At 29.4% G+C, this 10,244-nt stretch overlaps 1 pseudogene; it reads left to right on the top strand.

Moving 5' to 3' along the window:
- The first annotated feature begins 720 nt into the window (after nucleotides 1–720).
- Nucleotides 721–1,389, top strand: LOC100807233 (uncharacterized; annotated as a pseudogene).
- Nucleotides 1,390–10,244: the final 8,855 nt, after the last annotated feature.

A 10,244-nucleotide genomic window follows, 5' to 3' on the forward strand; every position in this document is an offset into this window, starting at 1 on the left:
AAGCAGCAACTCAAGTGAATGTTGGCTAGTGGATAGTAGTTGTACCAATCATATGACCCATGATCAAGAGCTTTTCAAAGAATTGGACAAATCACAGGTTTCAAAAGTTAAAATTGGAAATGGTGATCTTATCACTATTGAAGGAAAGGGAACAATAGCCATTGAAAGTTGTGTAAGTACAAAATTAATTTAAGATGTTTTGTATGTACTTGAGATTCACCAAAACTTGCTAAGTGTGGGACAATTGATTGATAAGGGGTTTAAAGTCATCTTTGAAATAAGCATTGTTTGATTAAAGATGTCAATGACAAGGAAATTTTCAATATCAAAATGAGAGGCAAAAGTTTATCATTTGATCCATTGGAGGAGGAGCAAGCAGCCTATCCAGTTACTGTAAACAATACAGAAGTCTGGTATAAAAGATTAGGCCATTTTCATCGTGCAGCTGTTGAGGAACAATGCACAATCTCACTCGACCATTATGCAACAAATGCTTTAAATAATGTAGATTCTACCATGAAGAGAGCATCGTCAATGTATTCAAAAGAAATGGACCAATGGTTTTCATCCTCTGAAGCCTTGAAGGTTAAAAAAATGGAGTTGGAGATTGAATCACAATTTATGAATGAAGCTCATTTAGAATTGAATAATACCATTGAGCATTCAATCAAGAACGACAGAAAAGAAAGAGAGATCCTTTGTAAAAGAAAGAATGTGTTAATGGGTGAATTGAACCAACTTTTTGCTTTAGTTAAACAGAATGAAACGGAGATAGTACAATGACTCTAATTTAGAAGCAGTAGAATATAAGATAAATAAAGTTGTCTCAGGATTTAATGAGATGTAGTCAAGCATTGATGTCAAGTATGACAAATTGCAATTTGTCCTTGCTCAAGTGAAATTAGAGAATGAAACGTTGGCTCTAAAGAAGGAGAAAGTTGATAAGTTTCTCATTCTAAAAGAAGAAATGGGAGCAAGACTTAGGGAATTTTGCTTGGATTTCTACAGAGGAAGCTGATGATACCATGAAACTGTTAAACTAAGAAGAAGTTTGATGTCATCTATATTTAAGTCCAGGGAGGACAAACTAACACTTGCAAAGAACGAGGAAAAGCTTTGTGGAGATGTGAAATTGTTTAACAGGAGGTTTCTGTCGCAAAAGCTTCCTTGCAGGAACTATCTTCAAGAAAGTCAAGTATCCAACAAGCTATATCATCCTTCAAGCAGAGGATTATTTTCATAGATAAAAGAATCCTAGAACTAAAAGCGGAAAAGAAAGTTGCTACTGCTACAAGAAATTTCAAGGAGGCTGCACGAATAGCTACTAAAGCAAAGTCATTGTGTGTTGAAAAAGAGAGCATTCAAATAGACATGAATACTACTACATGAAATCTTGAGCTACTGAAAGAGAAACTTGGACTTGTCAATCACTAATACAAGGATGAGTGTTGAATGTGTGCTAGTAATTGTCTGTTAGTTTGTTATTTTCTATTAATTGTTTGACCAAATTTTTAGGATTAGTTGTTTTTTTTATTTTTTTGTTACTTAGTAGTTGTTATGTTAGTGGTTGGTTAGTGATTTGTTATTGTTATGTTAGTTATTATTACTTCTTTCTGTTACAATAAATTTATATTTATATTTAAAAAGATGATCATTCAATTAAAAAAAATGTGCATTTATCTCCCTTAATCTTATGAGTTACACTTATTTTACAATAGTTCTACATCAGAAACATGATGTAGATAATTCAATTAAAGTCTTGGCAGTGGAACAAAGCAAATGTTAAGGGATTCCATTGCTCATTTTAGGGTTGGTCTTCAAATATTAGTTCAATTCTACAACAAAAGGAATGAGTATGGTTTTGCCTTTTCTCGGGTACCTTATAATCACTACATGAGGGATTTTGTTAGTCTTGGTCTGAACAAATGAAAACTTATATGACAGAGAATGTATGTTGGTTGGTTGTTATAATTAGAGGGCTATGGTGTTAAACATAATATAAGGAAGGGTTTGATGTTGTGCTTGGTATGGAGGGTGTTTAAAGTTGTGAGAAGGTATATGTGATTCTATATCCAGTTACTGGTTTAATCAGGAAGTGGAAATTAATGTATACTCAATAACTTTAGTTATATGCGCCAGTTAGATTGTAACAGGAAAGGAATGAGGTATGATATTGTTGGGGTCGTGTCCTTGAATTCCAGACCAAGGAATAATCTCCGATAAGAAGAGAGAGAAAAGGGAAAATTGATGAATGTTTTTGCTTGCTTCTTTCATTACGGTAAGGATTATTTATAAGCCAAGCATTGGCTACACATAGAATCTTCCAATACGGGTTTGCGCGTGTGCCTCCTACTATAGGGCACTAACAACTTTTTCTAACAAACATGCAAACACATTTACACGTAGCACTACTAACCAACTGCACAGCAACACGACTAACAAATTATACTGCACTAATAACTAACTACTCAGCGCTACTATCAGCTTAATTATGGCTCTCGTAGTCATTCTGGTAATTGGCCTGTGAGTGATTCTCCTTGGTTGAGTCTGGTGCTCTTCATCAAATATTATATATCAGCCAATATTAAGGGTGAATGCAAGACTGTGGGTCGGGTATTGATTGGAAAGCAATTTCAAAAGGTTAAAGCATACAAATAGGTAGTATGATGTTGACTGGTTTATGTCAATAATAAGTGTGAGTACTGGTGGAGTTATAAATTGAGTAGGAAGTACTGAAATACCATGTTGATCATGATAGATAAATAAGTCATCTTTATGCTTTTTCTTATTTTCATTCTCCTTGAGAGTAGTTTAGTTTTTTTTTTTACTTGTTGTCTTTGTATATAGTCTCATTTTTCACTATTTTTTATTCAAATTGTATCAATGGAATAGATCTCCTGGCACTATTCTTCTCTTTGTTTTCTTTGCTTCCTCGTCTCTATTTTGTGCATTATTAACATGATAGCAAGAACTAGTTCAATTTAGGCCACAACTTTTTCGCAATGCTTTTGTAGTTCGATGACCCATTTGGAATCTATAACATTTCTGAGTTATCTAATGATCCTTTTGAATGTTAGTTCCAGTGTACTTAGGATTTTGCAATGCCCCATTTATAGAGGGTCTATTTATTCGGTCCTTTCTCATTTGTAGGCAACAACCTAGGTTATCTCTTTATTGTCCTTAATTTGTTTGTGATTGTTAGCGATGGCTAGTGAAAGTGATTATTCTTTCCAAACTATTAACTAAATGTGCTGAATTATTAATATTGGAGTTGTGTTGAATTTTCTTTTTTATAAGGCAAGTGTGAATGCTGCCCCCAATTTTGGTTTTGGGCCAAAACCTCCTATGTGGGCCTTTATTCTACGTGCTTAAGGGTGTTGTTACGCCCATCATGCAAATTGCTGGTAACCCCAACATCATTTATACAATTCCCATTTTGTCCTTGTGTAAAACTGATACGGATTGAACAATCCATACGCCTCATAAGGATTATGGATTCAAATGATTTTAAAAAAAATTAAAAAAAATGTTTTACGAATTAATTTAAAAATAATAGTCCAGGCAACAATTCAACCTATAACTTTTGTGTTATTAGGATAATGCTCTAACCAATTGAGTTAATAGGGTAATTATGATTTAAAATAATTAATATCTCTATATGTAACACTAAAATTTTTAATGTATGTTTAATGCGCATGTATATTTAGATGATAAATTTTGTGACAATTAATTTTGATCTAGTAATTAATTTGTTTACATATATGAATTTTTGTGAAACTTATGATTTTTATTTAAAATTTATATATATATAAAAATACATTATTATATCAAAATCAATTGTAATAAGGTCAAAAAAATACATTAATAGATTTATATTAATAAACATATTATCAGATCAAAATCAATCGTTTGAACAATCCGTATGGAGCTTATACAATCTGTATCAATTTTACAGAAGGACAAAATAGAAATTGTGCAAATTATGTTGAGTGTACCAAACAATTTGCATGGTGCACGTAGCAACACCCTAAACAACCTCATCCAATTCCAATGTAATCCAATAAAATTACACCCATTTATTTAGATTTATCTTTTGCTCAACACGGCCCATTTTTACATGTACACCTCCCATATGTCTTATTATTTTTCAATAAGTGGAAGGGGGTGTATTTAGTATAAGCCTTCTTATGAGGTTATTTAATCATATTTTTATTTGGAGGTAGTTAGACCACCTATATTTTAAAACCCACTCATTAAATTAAAAACTTCTCGAGATTTGGTTTTTTAATTCTAATTACTAAAACTTTCCTATGGGAAAAAAGATGACAGGTTAGTTATATGGAAGTGATAAACCAGGTGATAATTAGACGTCTCTTAGTTTCAGAAATATTAAAAAAAAAATATTTGACAAAACATGATTCCGAAAAAATATAATTTTTAATATTGAGATGAAAAAAAGATCAATATACCAAACATTATCTAAACTCAGGTTTGACACAAAGGTGTATCTGTCAACCCAAGAGAATTTTACATACAAAATTAATCAAATATCAATTCTTCTATTAAATGATTGTTTTCCAACATATGAACTCAATTAGACCGTATACCATGATCTTAGGAAAAAAAAAAAAAAACAAAAACTACCTATCTCGTTTGTTCTAAAAGATATATATTCGCACCTCTTCTCAAAGGCAGTGTAATTTCAATGATACGTTGTTACGTACGTAGGAACGGGGAGTTTTAAAACTCTATATGGCACGAAAGATTAGCACAAAAAACAAATGTCAACGTATAATTGGCTTAATGATAAATTAAAAAAATAAAAGTAAAGCTATTAATGAAAACACGTTACACAGAAGAATTAATATTCCAAATTTAAGACAAGACCGGAAGAAGATAAAAATAAATAAAACTATAGCTATTTAGAAATTTTGCAGTGAAATCAACAACGCACTTATAAATAGCCTATTCTCCTAACAACTAACAAGAAAAGACGAATATCAATTCAGGAAAAAAATAAAAAATAAAAACTAAAAACTAAAAAATAATTTTATAACACTAATGTCTAGGATTTTCCTTTGGGTTTAGTTATTAATTGGAACCCGTAGAGGAAGTTGGAGAGTCAACAATCTCGACGTGAATGCGCGAGTGATGAAGGATTTTGACATTCCAAGGGGTGTCGGTGTCTTTGAGAACTTGGCCGTTGAGGGTTAGCTTTTGCTTGTAGAAGGGAATATTTTTGTGCTTTTCCACCTTCTCTTTGATTTCTAAGACTGTGTCCCAGTAACCCACTTCCATGCAGAAAACATTCCCATCTGACAAATTGAAAAATACGTCCATGTCTAATATTTAATTTAATGCTACATGCATGCTGTGTTTGTGAAATTGGCAAAATATATAAATAATAGAGCCCAGGGCTCGGTCATCTGGGTATACACCAAAAGATTTCCCATAATTTTCTTTTTTAGGGTAACTTAGGAATGTGTATCCCATAACTGATTTTCTTTAATTAATGTTATAATAGGCAATAAATATTTTTTTTAATATCTATATCTAATATGCAATAATAAATCAGTAAAACAATAATACTTGTATTTCTTAAATCAAATATTGCGTTCATTCTTTTCCCGTTAAAATAATTAAATCAAATATCGATTATAAATTATATATTATTAAGAATAATATATTTAATATAATTTTTTTTATCTATATCTATATATATCCGTCAAGAAAATTTATATCGTATATAAAGTAATAGTTTTTGCATCTTAAAAAAAATATTTATGTCTTGTCGACAATATATAGGGGCCTTTTTTTTAATATAAATATTTTACTTTCTATTTTAATGTAAATTGTCTAGATTAATATATAAATTAACATGATTTAACTGTATAAACATTATAAAGTAATTTAAATATGTAATTAAAGATTTTAATATCACAAATTAACGAATTGGCTTGACTTTTTCATTAATTTAAATATATTAAATCAATATATATCTTATCTTAATCTCAATATATATATATATATATATATATATATATATATATATATATATATATATATATATATATATATATATATATCAGTAAACTGAAATAATGGCGTAATTGTATTAATAGTTTAATATTATTTAAATGATTTATTTCAAAAATATTATAATATTGCACGATCTTTTCTTATAAAAAAAGTGCATGGTAAAAAAAAATTCATTAATGATTTATTTACAAAATTGCATGATTTTATCTTAATAAAAAGTTGTATGATAAAAAAAACATTTAACACTAAAGGGAATAGTTGTTGTTAGAGGTGAAAATGAATTGACCTAGGTGAAAGTTCTATCTAAATCTGATCTAACTTATTTTATATTTTTATATTCTAAGTCTGGGTTTGTTATTTATCATGAGTCTATTTTTAGATTTGAGATTGACATTTCTATAAGCTTATCATGATTATTAGCTCATTCGGAGGTCTATTTCATACTAAAAAGAGTAAAAATATTATTTTTAAATAAAATTAAAGATTTTCATTAAAAATAATGACAATTTTAAATCATAATATATGGATAAAATTTGCTTACAAACATTACATGTGACATTCTATAAGTCTTTTAAGTCTCACCAAAATAGAAGAATTCATATTTTTGCAACTCATATATGTTTATACGAATTAACTTATTTCAAATATTAATTAAAATGAATCCAATCGTAAAACAATTAAAATAATTTTGTAGTTTAAATAAAATAATTATATTATTATATATCATATTAATAATAATATTTTTATTATAAAATATTATTACCTATCGAGTCAATCTAAGAAACTTAATCAATTTAACAATACTGAAATTTTTGTTCTTTATACTGAATTATATGAAATTTTAACTAATTTCTTGTATGAAATATCTATTATGAAAATAGAAATAAATAAAATAGAATTTTATACTCAACATCAAAGGAATGAAATTGCAACAAAACAAATCGATAAAATCTAAATTCTAATATCAAAATGGAAATGAATTGAAAATTTTGATCCGGATTTCAATTTTTTTTTTCGTTTTAAGGAATATAAAAAGATGCATCTCGGTTAAGTTTTTCTTAAGACATATAGTCTACTCTATTTAACTAAATAAGTTTTTTTTTTAATTAAACTTGATTTTTTTGTTAAATGAACGGAATAGACCCATATCAGATGACCCTACATACTTTCACTCCTTCCCCTAGATGTTGTGAAGTGCATAACTGGAGGTAGGGAAGGTTGTGCTACATGTTGAAGTTTGATTCATAAAATTTACAAACTATTAAATTCTAGTTGGAGAGTGTGAGTATCCCATACTTTATGAGAAGGTAATGTTTGTGCGGATGCCTTGAATTGTATAGTGTGTGATCTTAAAGGATAGTTATGTGATGTACGAGCAAACCTCGGTCTTTTATTAGGCCATTGGTCCTAGTTGATGTAAGTGGGATTTCAACCTCCCAGATTAATTTGAAAAAAAACGTTAATTAATCTATATGAATAGAATCTTTAGTTAAATGCAAGATCTTATCCTTCATTGAATTTAAACTTTATACTAATTTCAATAACACCTGTAGATAATAAAAAAAAGTGTTCTTAAAATTAGTATATATAAATTATCCACTTGTGAATTTTTTCAAATATCTTAATTTTTATTTTTTAAAGCTTAAAATCTATCTAATCTATTTTAACATTTAGTTTCCATACGATTTCATGTAGCATCGCTTTGTACCATATATAGCATTACTTTCTATTCCAACTTTTATGTTGCGTTAATGAAAGATCATACCAATTGAGACAACGTCAACACCTAGGTTTTTTTATTTTATTTTTATATCACACGACTTTTGTAGTGTTAATAAAATGATTTTGTATCATTTGATGAAATTAAAATTAATAAACTCGTTTTGAAATAACTAAATTATATAAATTTATATGTATGCAAAAGTGCATATAAAAATCAACTTTGACTGTAATAAATGGTCATTATTAATTTTACTTTGTTGCAATTTTGACTTTTACGTGTTTTTTATTCCAAGATCCGTTGTTGCCACGAAGATCTTCACCATTTGGTTGTTTTCAGAACATTCACGGTCTATGAATGGGGACAGAGATCTTCTGAAAGTTTGCACACATAATTGCAACAAAATCTCCAATCTCCACCATTCTTTGTTTGCTTCGTAATCGTTAGCAGGACATACAATTTGATGCCTCATTGGAGTGAAACTTCTTCCATTTCTAACACGCTCACCCAGTCAACCCAAGAAAAATGGCATCAAAGAATAAACAAAGTGAGAACATGCAAAACAAAAATCCCACTATTACAAACGGAGTGGTTATCACATTCTATGTAGAATCACCAAGAATATTAACCATTCTAGTGTAACTTGAGTTAGTTATTAGTTATCTAACTAACCAAATATGTTATAATTAGTTAGAGATGATTAATTTTCTGTTATGATAGTTATAGAGAGTATATAAGTAATGTAAAGTACTTTGTCTTCATCAATCAATAATAAATATAATTCTGATTTATTTTTCTATGATAAGATATTTTCTTTATTCAAATAGTTTCATTCACAAGATATCTCTTCTTCTTCATTTGAGTTCATGCATGACATTCTTTCGTACCTTTATTATGGTATCAGACCATATTCAAGAATCATTTAAAGTATCACGCACCATGTTATCCACGCATCAAACCCAAAAGTGTTGAGCGTGAGGGGTGTATTGGGAAAAAACTCAAATCCCACATTGATTAAAAATAAAGTCAAGATAGAGTATATAAGTGAGGAGCAACCCTCACTCCATGAGCTAGCTTTTGGGGTTGAGTTAGGCCCAAATTCACATTATAAGAAAAGAAGACTAATTGAGGAAAGCATAGCTAATTAAGGAAGACATGATTAATTAAGGAAAGTAAAGGCGGACTTAGTGCAAGAAGCCGCTAATCTGCACCTATAAAGGAAAGCATGACTAATTGTACATATGTATTCTTAATGTAATTTACTATTTTAGCTTTACAAAGGGATTTGGGAGACAAAATAGACAAATTATGCTCTTTCATGCGAGGGACCAAAGTTAGAGTATACTAAGTTTCCAATATTCTCATCTTTTGAATTTCCTTTTACAATAATATTGAATTTTCTCATCTTTTCTGTCGTTAATTAATTCATGTTTAATTCTTTTTCTTGTTTGACTTAATTTTCAGCAATTTAATGTACTGTTTTCTACTACCTTTTCCTAATCTTTTTTCTTAATTAAATAACCAACTACCTAAGTACAAACAAAGTCTCTATGGATATGATACTCGGGTTTCCATTTTAATTTTACTACTTGGGACGCACTGGTGCACTTGTCAATCCATCAACAATCTTTTCTAATTCGTGTTTGATTTAGGATATAAGCAGCCATAGGATGATTGGTACAATTGGTGTTGTGGAAGGTCTATACAAGCTTAGAGTACCTATTGCCAATTCGGTTCCCAAGGCTAGCAACAATTTCATTTCTGTTAAGTCAATGTTGTCTTGTAATAAAGAAATCATTGATGTTTGGCATTTTTGTTTAAGTCATCCTTCATATGATAGGATGCAATTGTTAAAACAAACTTATCCTATGTTCACTTGTGATAAAACTTTTGCTTGTGACACTTGCCATAGAGAAAAGTAGAGAAAACTTTCATTTCCCAATAGTGACTCCTATGTTTTTAGTCTTTCTCTTTGATACATGTAGATATTTGGGGCCCTTATACCACAATTGCTTTGAATGGACACAAATATTTTCTTACCATTGTGGATGATCACACTAGATTTGATTGGATTTTTATAATGACTTCTAAAGCTGAGACTTAAACTCATTTAAAAGCCTTTGTTTCCTATGTTGTGAGGCAATTCAATACAAAACTGAAAATTATTTGATCAGATAATGGTGTTGAGTTTGCCGTGGAACAGTTTTATCACATTACTAGTATAATATGTAAAACCTTGAAATATCGCTAATTATAAATCAATGTTTAATTGTATTTATCGTGTTATTTGATTATATAATTGACTTGAATGAGTTGAAATATGGTGTGAATTAGTCATGTGTGATTTGCTTGATGTGAATGTTGAGTTATGTGGAGTTTTATTGACCAAAGTTGAAATTATGAGATTTCAAATTTCACCTAAGCCTATTCCATTAAAATTGTGATTCTGGATATGTTAACCGTTGGATTGTTTTTAAATTTTGAA

The sequence above is a fragment of the Glycine max genome, chromosome 13, assembly GCF_000004515.6.
Source record: "Glycine max cultivar Williams 82 chromosome 13, Glycine_max_v4.0, whole genome shotgun sequence".
Taxonomy (NCBI): Eukaryota; Viridiplantae; Streptophyta; class Magnoliopsida; order Fabales; family Fabaceae; genus Glycine; species Glycine max.